Genomic DNA, 14,275 nt, shown 5'->3' on the forward strand with positions numbered 1-14,275 from the left:
TCCTCCTCCTCCTCCTCCTCTTCTTCTTCTTCTTCTTCTTCTTCTTCTTCTTCTTCTTCTTCTTCTTCTTCTTCTTCGTTTGGTCTCTTCAAGACAGGGTTCTCTCTGTGTAGCCCTGGATTTGGATGTCCTGGAACTTGCTTTGTAGACCAGGTTGGCCTCAAACTCAGAGATCTTCCTGTCTTTGCTTCCTGGGTGCTGGGATTAAAGGTGTGATCCACCACAACAGGCTGAGAGGGATCTCTAATACCACCACAGCTCACCAGCAGCCAAAAAATAAATCGCAGGCTTCTGAATGCCGCCTAGTCTGTGTCTTACAGCGTTCAAGCACAGTAGAAGCAGGGTCCACCGCACCCCACCCTGACATGGAGTATGCAAAGGGGCGAAGTGGGACTAGACGAAGGATGAACTGTTTGTCCTGGGAGATCCGATGGCCATAGGGAAGATCCTGGAGCTGACACTGTTACTGTGTAGTGAAAGGTGTGCTTGGAGATCACAGTAGCCAAAGTGATCCCATTCTCAAATTTAAAAGCTAATTTCATTTTGTTTATTTATTCTGTGGGCATATATGGAAGAGCATGGGAGTGTATGGATACATGGGTGCTACACGTACATGTGAAGGTCTTGGTTCTCTGCTCCTGTCATGGCTTAGAAATAGGCACCTTTACTCACTGAGTCACCTCTGCCCACCAATGGTGTCTTCTTGTTCAGTGCCAAGGGAGGCAGGAGGAAGGAGGCAGGAGACAAGTTGGCCACCCTCATGCTGCTCACAATGGAACTCCATGGAGAGATAGCAGCACCGACTTCCACTCCATCCCTACCCAGAGAGGGGTGAGTGAAGAATAAAGACAGGAAGGGAGGCAGAGAGAGACTACCTATAGAAGCCCAGAGAGGCTTCCCGGAAGAGGAGGAAGGCAAGGTTAAGGGAGTGAGATCTGAGACAGGGTTTGGGAGTGTTATGAAAGAATGCAAGTAGGGAATATGGGAGAGGTCACAGGAAGGCTGATTCCAAGCGAAGGTGGGCTCTGACACCAGACTCAGGCAGGCGTTTGGATGCAAGCTGTAGAAGTCATAATAGCTTTCTGTCTTAGGGTTTCATTGCTGTGAAGAGACACCATGGCCAAGGTAACTCTTATAAAGGAACACATTTAGTTGGGGCTGGCTTACAGTTTCATAGGTTCAGTCCATTATCCTCATGACAGGAAGCATGGCAGCATGCAGGCAGACACGGTGCTGGAGGAGTCGAGAGTTCTGCATTTTGATCCAAAGGCAGCAGAAACGGGGGACTGAGTTCCACACTGGTTGGAACTTGAGCATAGGAGAGAGAACTCAGAGCCTGCCCCTGCAGTGACACGTGTCATCTAACAAGGTTACACTTACCCCAACAAGACCATACCTCCTAATAGCACCACTCCCTATGAGCTTGGGGGGGGGGTGGTCACTGGCAGACACAGACGCTCCTGTCTGATTACTTGGGACTGGAGTCCGAGCCTCATTCAGACTCATTCGTTCACAGAGCTCATAGATGTCTCTGGAAAACTGGGAAGAGTGGATAAGGTCAAGAATGGGGAAGCCACTGGACAACTGATGCTGTGGTGGCTACTCAGAGGTTGTGGAGCAAAAGTGAGAGAAGGCAGGAGGGGGCCGTTGCATGACAACCAGACCCACCAGATACCAGCGTGGTGGACCAGGAGAAAGGATGAATCGGGGATTCATGACAGGATCAGGAGAATGGACAGAAGCTGTGTGTGAATCCCACTTTGCAGAGGCGGGAACTAAAGTTCAGAGAATTTGTGTGACGTGGGAGGCGCTGAGATGTACCCCTTGCCTACTTGGATCTAAGCCCACTTTCCTAACACACTGCCCCCTCTTCCCAAGTGGGCTTTGGTCTCATTGGATGCTCAAGGCTACCAAAGGGACTTTTCCAGTCTGTGTCGTTTAGAAGTGCTTCACACAAGCCGTGGCTTCACACAGCTGCTGGGAAGCTGCTCACTGGGTTGGACATCTGAAAATGGAGTCCTCTCCTCCTCAGCACTGCCACTGCAGACCAAATAATTCTCGCCATGTGCATGTGCATCTTAGTGGGCACCACATCTCTCCTTCCACGAGAGTCCTGGAGAGTCCTGGGTATCGAATGCAAGTCATCAGTAAGAACCATCTTGTTGGTCCCCAGACTTCTTCCATAAATAATTCTTGACGAACGTGTTCTGTCATCTGTCTGGAGAGGCTTAGTAGTCTAGATAAATGGTACTAGGGAGCTCTGAGCCAAATTCCAGTACCCTTCTGTTCTATCCTTGGGGTTCTCTGGCTGTGGTAGAATTCTTGGGTCTAAACCCACAGACCTCCTACGTCTTTGAGGTTCTGATTCTCTGTGCTGGGGGTCGGGCCTGGCACCTGCGGTGTGCTAATACCTAACACACAATAACACACAATGTAGACAGTATCCAAGGCTAACTAGTCATGAGTTCTCCATCCTCCCGAAGAATTAATTCCACTGTGCAGTTCCACAAATGCCCGCCAGGTGACGATCGTCAGCCATAGTTCTCACACAGGAACCCTAAGGCTGGCTTGTGCCTTCTGTGGTAGTGGAATGTTCCAGGGAACCAGTATTTTGCACCCTGGCTCCTTGTCGTGCATAGACTCCACACCGATGCGATTATCCCTCACTCCTTGTTGCTCTCTGTCGCCAAGCCTTTCGGCAGCCCAAAGCTGGGAGCTACCAACTAAACCAATACTAGAGTACTAAGTTACTACTGTGTCTGGAATCACTGAATTATCAGCACCAAAAAGGGACTTCAGAAGGTTGGGCCTTGTAAGTCTCAAACTAAAAAAAAAAAAAAGAAAAAAAGAAAGAAAGAAAAAGAAAAAAAGGTGTGATCTTGGACAAGCTCCCTAACCTCTCTGCCTCAATGTCTTCATCTAAAATGGGATAAAAAATGTCTTGCTTATGCAGCTGTTAAAGAGACACATGCCTATAACAGAGATGTTTTGGTACAAACTTGTGTCACTATTTAGTTTTACACAAGGGCAAGCAGAGGTTGGGCGAAGGCAAATGGCTTACCCAAGTCACACAGGGAGAGACTGCTGGATAAGAGCCTCATTTGCTGTTTCCTGACCCTCAACCTACCACTCTGTGTGTGTGTGTGTGTGTGTGTGTGTGTGTGTGTGTGTGTGTGTATACAAATGTTTGTATGTGAGAGAAGTCAATTTCAGGTGTTGTTCCTCAGAAGCCGTTCATCTTGGGGTTGTTTGTTGTGTGTATGTGTTTGAATGTGTGTGGGAGCTTGCAGGTAAGTGTGAGGTCAGAGGACTCCAGATGTCCGACCTTGTCTCCCGTCGTGTTTGAGACAGAGTCTCTCCTCTTTACCCTGAGATCTCTCCACTCCCCACCTCCCTTCAGGGGTGGCCTCTGAGTCCACACTCGGGTGGTCAGGCCAGTACAGCACCTCTGTGCACTGAGCCATCCCCTCAGACTCTGCCTTGGTTTTGAGATGGGAGTGTTCACTGGGACCTGATCTAACCAATTAGGCTCAGCTAACTGACCAGTGAACCCCAGGAGTCCGCCACGTCGTCCAGGCAAGCATTTGACGGCTGAAACTATGTCTCAGTCCTGTTCCTGTTCAATGTTCTAGTCTTGGTTTTGTTCCCTGAGGGCAGAAAGAGCCTGCTGCTGGCTTGGCCTCAGAGAGCCTTTCACTGGCTCTGGAGGTGAGGATAAAGGTCTACCCTGAGCCATGGTCTCTGCCTCTAGGCAGCCGGATGGGGTCAGGCTGGAACATCAGAAGAGCAGCTAGTCCAGTGTCAGCCCTCAGGGGGATCGGAGAGCCATGAGATCAGATACCACACAGGGAGCAGCTCTGCAGAGGAAGTCAGGGCTCGCTCAACACTCCACTCCAAGCCAGCTGGTCGGGATGGGGCCGACTCAGCACTCTGTTCTGTTTCGAGATGCTATTTGGGGTTTTGAGAAATCTCTCCCTCATTTGTAAATAAAAGAAATTAAATGACATTATTTGGGATGTTCTTCTAACTCCCAGGATCCCTGTGTGTTTCTGTCAGCTTTGGCCAAGAGCATCGGCAAGAAGGCCAGCATGGGAGGCAACCACAGTGAAGGGAGGATAATATTTACCTCCCATGTTCACATTCAGCGTCTTGGCACGGGTGCCCTCATGGGGATGCTGGCCCAAACAGGGAGCCTCAGCTGTCCTCTGAAACGGATCTGCCACTTGCACCCTGCCCCACCCCCCACCCCCACCCCGAGCCTGGTCTCATTTGTTGTCTTCATTTTTAGACACATTCCAAACTTTTCAGCAAATTACAATGTTTGCCAACTGGCTGTCTGGGGCCCAGGAGAGACTATTTATAGAACATTGGGATGCTGCCATCCTAGAGAGGCCTGGTAAGAAACTGGGCGAGCGCTGTGCCCAGAAGTGGCATCCTGTGGCCCGGGGGAGAACGAGGCTCCAGGAGCAGGGAGCCAAGCTGGGTCTGGGGTCCACGGAACATCAAGGGCTACCTCCTGCTGCCTCCAGGCCCCCATGATGCATTAGTACAAGCTCAGTTAAGGTCAAGACTCATAAGGGGATCAGCTCTTAGTCATGGGGGCTTCTGCCCCCATCTTGGCTTATTCATTTTCCCCTCACATGTTCCTTGGAGGGTCAAGTCACCATGGCCAGCCTTGATTTCCCCCATCTGTACAGGGGTGGATGTAAGCACCACGTCTCTCTAGCCACATGTATGAAGCCCCAGTCACGTCTACTGTGCAGTAGATACATAATGAATGTGTCGTCTTTCCATCCTGTTCAGGGCTGTGGCATCCAAGGGGAAAGGAGAAATACATATGGTCTTTCTTCTCCAGATACTCTGTCCCAGGCTGGGATCCAGCATGCAGATGAGGCATGTCCCAGGGATAGCACAGACTAGCCCCAAACTATCCGACATGCTGCCAGGTACAAACGCTATAGCATCTGAAGGTCCCCTGTGGCTTCCAGGGGGACAAATGTGCCATGCCCCTTCACTCAAGAAAATGGCATACACCGGGAATGCCAAGAGTCTTGTGCAAGGTCACACAGACAGCAGAGAATGGGCGGACTTCCTGGCCCCCCCTTTCAAGTTTCAGCTCGCCATTCTGACTGGCTCTCTCAGGCCTCACAACTGCCGGTCTGTCCCCTGCCTCACCGTCCACTAAGATCTCTCTTCTTGGCACATGCTTTTAATCCCAGCCCTTGGGAGTCGGAGGAAGGTGGAATTTTTGTTTGTTTGTTTTTGTTTTTCGAGACAGGGTTTCTCTGTGTAGCCCTGGCTGTCCTGGAACTCACTCTGTAGACCAGGCTGGCCTCGAACTCAGAAATCCACCTGCCTCTGCCTCCCGAGTGCTGGGATTAAAGGCATGTGCCACCACGCCCGGTAGGAATTGCCTTTTTCAATAAAAGGGGAATTTTAAATGCTTAATTAATATTTTTATTTAGTCACTTAAAAAAGATTTATTTATTTATTATATATGAGTGCACTGTCACTGACTTCAGACACTCCAGAAGAGGGTGTCAGATCTCATTACAGATGGTTGTGAGCCACCATGTGGTTGCTGGGAATTGAACTCAGGACCTTCAGAAGAGCAGTCAGCACTCTTAACTGCTGAGCCATCTCTCCAGCCCTATTTAGTCACTTTTTATCATTGACTGGGGATGCTTCTCAGTTGACAGGAGTCTTGAGTGGAGAGCATGAGGTGTGTGTGAGGCTCAGGGTTTGATCCCCAGCGGCAGACTCGAAGTGATGAGGCACAGACCTGCAATCCCAGTGCTCAGCAAATGCAGACCAGAGGATCAGAAGGGCCAGGTCATCTTAGCTACTTAAAGAGTTCAAAGCTCCGAGGCCAGCCTGGGCTACATAAGACCCTATCTCAAAGACAAGACAAAACAGAAGCTCAAAGCAAGATATTCAAGTCACTGAGTCCTAAGTGGCCCAGCCTTAAGCGTGGGGCAAGGAGTGAGACAAATGGAGGGTAAAAGGGACTTCAGGGACTATCCCTCTGTCCCTTAGCACCCTGGACAGGGCTTTGCACATAGCCTGCCCTATTTATTTTTATTTATTATTTCAGTCAGGGTCTCACTTTGTAGCTCTAGCTGACTGGAACTTAGGGATCTGATTCTCTCTGCCCCCACCCCCTGGGGGGTTGATATTAAAGGCATGTGTCATTATACCCAGTCATTGTTATTTTACTGTTTGAAACTGGGTTTTGCTATATAGCCTAGGTTAGCTTTGAACTCATGATCCTCCAGCATCTGCCGCCCAAGTATGGGGAGAATGCAGATGTGTACCGTTAAGTTCTAAAGTAAAGAACTCTAGATGGAAAGGCTCCACTTCAGCAGAGACAGAATGAAGCAAAGACGTAAGAATAGGGTGGAAGCAGGGTCCGGGTCGGCAGGAGTGAGAGTCTGCAGGAGTTGGGGAGAGGTAACTGGTACCTGCAGCAGAGGGCCTTCAGAAGCAGCCAAGGACAAAGTGTCAGGGCTCTGAGCCCAGCACAGGCACCCGAGGAAGGGCTGGGAGACCAAAGCCGATGCTCAAGGAGGCTCCGAGCAGGTAAGATGAATGGAGGCAGAGTTGGGGTGTCAGGGAGGTGGTGGGGAGTCCAGACAATTCCCAGAGACTTGGAAGGGAAAGCAGGAAATGAGTGAGAACTGAAAGAAAGGCCCTAGTCCGTGAACCTGAATGTGGCTAACACTGGAGCTCTGGGACCAGAGCTGGGAGCTTTGCTCAGACCCTTTCTCACACACTGGCTCTTTCCGCTGGCAGCAATGGTTCTTCTAAGAAAGTTCCAAGTGCTTCCCAGGGGGTCAGTCCATGTGCCCATTACCTTTACCCCGCCCCTGCTGGCTCCTGCTCTGCACGCCCCGCCCCGCGCCCTCCCCTGCCCCTCCCCACGTCCCGTCCCGTCCCCCCCACGTCCGCATGCTTCCACAGGATCTTTGCACTGGTTGTCTCCACTGCCGGAAAAGCTCTGCCGAGAATAACAGGGATAAAGGTCCTGACATCCCGATCTGTGCTTCCGGGGAGGGGCTCAGCCTTAGAGAGCTGTTTTATCTGCAGCCACACTCTTTGGAATCGCTGCCCTTCCCGGGTTTCCCCAGGCTGTCACCCGCCAACAACATGCACTTCTGATCAGTCGGCTAGTTAATACTCTGTCTGTCCCATTTAGTGAGCTGAGACTAAAACAATGCTGTGTAACTACCACCCTGATGCTCAAAGGCCCCAAACACCACGCGTTCATTGGCTTTTCACCGTGGCAAGTCCGTGGATTGCACAGGAATAGCAGTTCCAGGCTGGGTCTGGGTTTGGGTTCTAGTCTTGTAGCTCTGCATCCTCTTTTGGACCAGTTGGCCCCTGGCTTCTCAAGGGAACTGCTGGGAATCTCCAAGGCAAGGTTTAGGGGGCAGAATTAGGGAGACCATCACATACAACTAACATCCTACGTAGACCACAATGTCTCTCATGGCCACGTTTAGTACAGACAGCCCGTCTGGATTCCACACTGGAGTGGAGAAGGGGAGAGGGTACAAGAACCTTCCCGAAGAATAGAACACAAATGCCACGGGGATGGACTGTACCCCAACTGTATTCGCCTCACCTAAAAGAAAAGAATTCTTGATTTACCATAAGGTGCAATTACCAGTTGCCGAGTGCACCTGCGAACTACCCAGTCACCATGCTATAACAAGGATTTTCCAACTCCCCTGCACCCATCTTTCCATCTCGAACTCTGGCAAAATATGGGGGACCGTCTCCCTTGCTCCCTTGAGATCTCAAGCTCAAACAGCTCATGTCACCCTGCCCACCTGTACTCCCAGCCCCAGGACCCCCCTCCCCCAGCAGCAGCAACTAGGGGTCTTGGGGGGGGGCGTCAAGCTCGACCTTGCTTTGCAACCTGACCACTGTGTTTCACTGCCCCTGCCTAGCATGGGGTTTTAGCTGACTGCAGGGTCCTACTACAGGCACCAGGGGTGACAATGACCTGGAGCCCCAGCTATTAGTCTGCCCAGGCTGCACTGGAAAAGAAGTACATGACTATGTAGCATGGCATTAGCCAGTCGGTGAGAGAAGCAAAGGACTTGTATTGCCATATGGCCTTGACCTTAAAATATTTCAAAAAGACGGCTTTGAATGGCTTGGTGGGGTGAGGAAAGTTGTGACTCTTGCAACTTACAAGTGAAGAGGATCTGGAAATGGTAAGCTGTGGTCCACTGCGCACACCTGCACACGGGGAGACGCTAAGGCCCTGGGGCAGAATGTTAGCAAGAATCGAGGAGACAGGATTGCTGGGGCTTATATTCCTGCAATTTCCCCCCTACAACTGTAACATCTAAGTAAGTTTAAACCCAAACTACAGCTGCAGAGATGGCTCAGTGGACAAAGTGTACCGGCTGGTGCTGGAATCCTCAAAACCCCACAAAGCCAGTCTCAACATCTCGCGTCTACAATCTCAATGCTTTCACGGCAAGATGGGAGGCAGAGACAAAAGACTCCCTAGAGCCGTGGTGGCCACGCCTTTAATCCCAGCACTCGGGAGGCAGAGGCAGGCCGATTTCTCAGTTCGAGGCCAGCCTGGTCTACAGAGTGAGTTCCAGGACAGCCAGGGCTATAAGAGAAACCCTGTCTCCAAAAACCAAAAAAAAAAAAAAAAAGACTCCCTAGAAGCCGACTGGTCAGCTAGCCATGTGGCACAGACGGACAACAAACAGACCCTGTCACAACTGAGGGTAGGTGGCAGGGGTGGGGGAGAACAGGGCAATTACACATATATTCACTCAAGTGCGCACGTGCACAACACACACACACACACCACACGCACGTAATAAGCACACACTCCATACACATGCACACCATACACACACATCGTACACATATACACACCATACACAGCATACACACATGTCATATACACACAATACACATACACACAAACCATTCACATATATATCATAACATACTACACACACACCACATACACAAACACCACATACACAAACACCACATACACAAACACCACATACACATACCATACATACACTATACACACATCATACACATACACCACACACACAAACACCATATATACACATACCATACATACATACATACATACATACATGCACACCATACACACACAGACATCATATATCACACACCCACACACCATACACACACAACTTAAAAAAAAAGCCAATGGTGGGTGAGACCCTTAGAGTCCCTGCTAGAAAACGGAGCCCCTGCGTCACGATGCAGGGCCTTCTGCATCCTATCCCCTACCCAAGGACCAGGGCTTTGTTCACTAAAACATCTTGGGGTAAGTTCTCACCCCCTGATTTCATCGATTATAAATGTGTTTGTTTCTCACCGCAAGGGCAATTTGTGTTGACTGTAGTCTGTGGTGACACTAACACCTTCCAGGCTCACCACAACCTCGGCAGAGAGGAGGGAGGGGGGCAGACACAGGGCTGTGGAGGCGGGCAGCGGCAGCAGGCAAAGAGGTCACTGCGCAGGGCTGTCTTGTGACAATAGAGAGACAGAGGTTCCCCAGAGACCTGAGGCCTTCCATTCCTGAAGCAAGCCCTCTGGCTACACCTGGCAAAGGTGGCTTCCTCAAAGTGCAGGACAGACTGCCCTTAGTCTGCTATGAGACAGAGTCCTTTAAATGAGTAGCGACTGTACACTCTTACTTGAAAACTCTTGGTTAAAATATTGCCAGTAGCATGACTCTTGGAGCTCTCTGATTAAAAAAAAAAAAAGCTGTGGCTGACGATGCTGGGCGCCATACTTGATCCATTCAGCAGCAACATCTGTCCTAGTAGAAGTTAGGGGTTTGGAAGTGAGGGTGCCTAAAATGACACCCAACAAGCCGCTGAGGGCAAAGCAGGGTCCTCAGGCTCCTGCCAGCTTGCCCAGACTTTCGGTAGTCTCCCCCAACTTCCCAGTCTTCTACATCCTCCGCCCTGTGCCCCTCCCCCACACCGTACCCTGGACTTGGTCCTGAGCTGCCTGCTAAGCCCTGCTCCCCTGAGACCAGGTTCCCATCACTGGGGTGGCCTGGGCAGTTGCCAGCCAAGAGTGTTAATTACTATGGATTTGCAGGGAGCTCAGCTAGTCCCCCGCCCCTTACATTTTCATTTCTAAGTGGGAACTGAACGGGGCCCACCCTGGGTAAAAAGGGTGTCAGCAGGCACCTGTTCACCCCCTGCTCCGTTCCCAGGCCCCTAAAGCCTCTGGTAATAGTGACCGTTTGCCCTGTAAGCAGTGGGTGAGCAGCTTTTTAATCTTCGAGACCCCTCAGATACCAGCTGGGAGGTGGGACTTGTCAAAACGGGAGGGAGGGCCTGTCTGTGAATGTCAGAGCTCATTTCGACACAAAGCGGGTATCCCTGGAGCGGTGCCCCATCCCTCTAACCTCCCCTGACCTCAGAGCCACTCTACAGCATGTAAGAGGGAGCTGCCAGCAGGCCCAGTCACGGATGCCTGAGTCTGGGACTGGAGAGCTAACTCCAGAGTACCTGGCAAGTTGAGACACTCCCTAGCTTGACTTGCATCCCCTGCCCCTCCTCTAGACTTCTCTGTCAGCAGCTGTCAGCAAAGACCACCACTTAGCCGCAGAAGACCCAGGTCTTAGCCCTCAAGGGTAGAGATCAAAAGCTCTGGACGCCGCTCTGTGGCCTCCGGGCAAGTGGCTCTTCCCATGGTCTCTGTAGTGGAAGCCAAGCTGACTCAGCACTTGCCGCATGCCCAGCGTGCGTTCTGGCCTTGAAATGCCTGATCTGACACCGGCTGTGATAATGACCCTGTGACCTCAATCTTCCCGTTCCCAGTTGACACAGGCAGCCTGAGAGGGAGATCTGAGGCTGGAGCTGAAGCTAGGCCTCTTGTGTAGACCTTTCTCCCTAGGCCGCCTCCGCGTCTGAGTGATTACAAGAACCCCTACAGTCTAAAGTGACGGAACAGGGGTCCTGTAGGCAGATTCTCATGCCTTCGTCTTTTCAGTCACTCCCTGACCACCTATATGAATGGCTCCTCGATGTCACTGTCGCAGACTGCTCTGTGTGTGTGTGTGTGTGTGTGTGTGTGTGTGTGTGTGTGTGTGTGTGTGCGTGCCCCAGGGCGAAGCCTCCGGCCTCAGTGTTTTTCTGCATACTGTCTTGCAGGGTGCCGCCTCCGCCGAGAGCTCACCCTGGTGCACCTGGTGACCTCCTGGGAGTCAGTCATTTCATAGCTACCCGCGGAAGCGCTCGCCTCCGGAGGGGTGGCGCCCTCTGCTGGACTCTTCTGTCCTCAGCACTTAAAACTGTGTCTGCCACAAGCCTTATCCCTCAACCAGCTATCCGAAATCCACAGTGCTCTGAAATCAAAAGACCTTTTTGAATGGGATGTGACAGAGTCCATCCTCAGCTACAGACTGAGTTTCAGGTCAGCCTGGACTACAGAGACTCTGTCTCAAAACAAAGCAAATAAACGCCAACCCAAATGAAACCAAACAAAAAATTTTGGAGGGCGTGGCATGCCACTCAAAAGGCTTCCTGTTTCAAAGCACTTTGAGTTTGGACTTTCAGATTAGAGAAGATGGTCAGTATAATGTTGTGCAAAAGATAAAATAAAAAAAAAAAANNACACAAAACCAAAAAAACAAAAAACAAAAAAACCCCTGTAAATCAGAAAAGCTGTGAATTCAAAAATGCTTCTGGATCCCCGGTACTTTGGGCAAAGGATGCTCAACATGTGCTCTGTGTAGACTTGCTCCATGAACAGATGAAGGAAGCTGTGATAACAGTAGCCACACTGGGGCTGGAATGATGGCTCAGTGGGTAAGAGCATGGACCGCTCTTCCAGAGGTCCTGAGTTCAAGTCCCACAACCACATGGTGGCTCACAACCACCCGTAATGAGATCTGACTCCCTCTTCTGGAGTAAGTGGGTCTGACCAGAGTAAGCAGAGGTCGTAAAAATTCAATTCCCAACAACCACATGAAGGCTCACAACCATCTATACAGTGTACTCATAAACATAAAATAAATAAATCTTAAAAAAAAAACAAAAAAACAAACAGAAGCCACACCTCCAGCTAAAACCAAACACCAAGGACAAGCAAGGGCATCATTGCTAGAGAACTTGCCTAGCCTAGCACACACAAAGACCTGAGCTCCATCGCTAGCCCCGAGTAGACAGGTGACCCCAGCTGTTGGGATGCTGAGACAGGAGAATCAGTTCAAGATCATCCTTGACTACCTAGAGAGTTTGAAGCCAGTTTGTGCTATGTGCGACTCTGTCCGAAGATACAGCCATTTTACAGACTAACAAATAGAGTCACAGAAAGTCACTAATTGCCCCAGATCCTACATTCTCACTTTACATTTCAGGCACTATAGGTTGAGCTCTGACAGAGCTTTTCTGAACACTGACATCTTCAGACCCTCCCCAGCACCCCCGGGCACAGATGGCCCTTCTTCTGTGCTGTGGCCAAGGGGAGCAACCCTGGGATCTCACAGAATTCCCCCAGGCCAGAGACCCAGATCTTTTCCCTCTCGGGGGATGTGACCTCAAATTTCAAGCAAATGCTTGAAAATAAAAGCCAAATTAAAAACCCAAACCAACCTTTCCTGCCTTAAAATATTGTGAGCCAGGGAAGCAATCTGCCTCGACGCTGCCTTTTATTATGAGATAGAATTCGAACTGGACTGGCTTGGGTTCTGTACACCTCCACACATTGTTTGGGGAATTAAGGGATCAGTAGTATTGGTAATTATGGTTTAGCATTCAATTACCCCACAGTTGAAAACCGTTAAATTGTCTGTGACAGGGCTTAAATTTAGCCCAGTCTCATGTCCTATGAAGACTTCACGAGTCAATACAAGCCATCCGGAAACCACAAGGTCCCTGTGCCAGGTGGTAATGACCAGTTGGGTTGAGGTTTTTTTATCTGGGACATCGGGACAAGGGACAAGCTGACCTACAGGGTACTTGTGTTGGGGGGGTGGGCATCACAGAGCACACAGTTCCTAGAGCCTGCTTGGCTTGGCTGGCCCTGACCCCAAGCCTCAAGAGGCATCCAAGAAAAGGCTGGGAGTCCAGATGATGGGTGACAGCTGACCAGGAGCCTCAACAAGGGGAAGCAGCCCTGGGGTCATGAGTGGCACGTGAGGCTTGGGGAAACTGCCATTGAACACTTCTGTGCCCAACTCTCTGTTCTGACACTTAGTGGCCTGGAAAGGGATACCCTATGTCTATTTGTTTATTCATCTATCATCTATCTATCTATCTATCTATCTATCTATCTATCTATCTATCTATCTATCTCTGTGGGGCAGACAGAAAGACTGGCAAGGTCGAGCAGATTAAGGAATCCTGGCAATTCTCATACTTGAGATTGAAAAGCTTTTAAATCGACTCTCCCAACCATGTTCCTGTCCTGGAGCACATGACCATGATGCCCCACTAAGAGGAGCATAACAACTGGCTACATAGCACAGAAACCCAGAATTTTCCATGCTAATGAAGTATCTAGATAGGCCCCAGGGGTTTAGCCAATAAATGTCCCTTCCTGGTCATTCCTTCCTGCAAAGGTATTTAATCTCTGGTTTACCCCAAGTAAAGTCGTAGGCATCCTTTTCCGCCATGAACAAACAGTTTGGACGAGCAAGGGCTGTCTCCTTCATCAAGGACTGCTGATGGGGGAAGCCTTGATCATACTGAGCTACACCTAAGTCTTCCACAGAAGGCCCCTCCGCACTCCTGGCACTCAACCTGAGCTAAGCGGGATTTCCCACACCTCCACCCCAGGCTCATCTCAGACCCCAGGCTCATCCCAACTCCTTGCGGTTCCCAGCAACGTCTGGGTGCACAGGATTCTGAGAGCCACAGCCTCAGTCCCAGCCCCCGCTGTTTCTCACTCAGAGAAACGTGGGCTGGGGCCCCTATCTTTGGCTGCATTCACTTCCCCTGAGTGATCTGTCGGTGTCCCATGAGCCTGGCACCCCAGCAACGAGAAAGGAACATAGCTTAGCGCCTCTCTAAGACCCACAGTACTGAAGCTAAGTGCGGACCCACGTATCTCTGTATCTATCATCTATCTATCTATCTATCTATCTATCTATCTATCTATCTATCTATCTATCTATCTATCCATCCATCTATCCATCTATCTATCCATCCATCTATCTATCTATCTATCTATCTATCTATCTATCTATCCATCTATCTATCTATCTATCCATCTATCTATCTATCTATCTATCTATCTA

This window comes from Mus pahari, chromosome 14, assembly GCF_900095145.1.
Source record: "Mus pahari chromosome 14, PAHARI_EIJ_v1.1, whole genome shotgun sequence".
Lineage (NCBI taxonomy): Eukaryota > Metazoa > Chordata > Mammalia > Rodentia > Muridae > Mus > Mus pahari.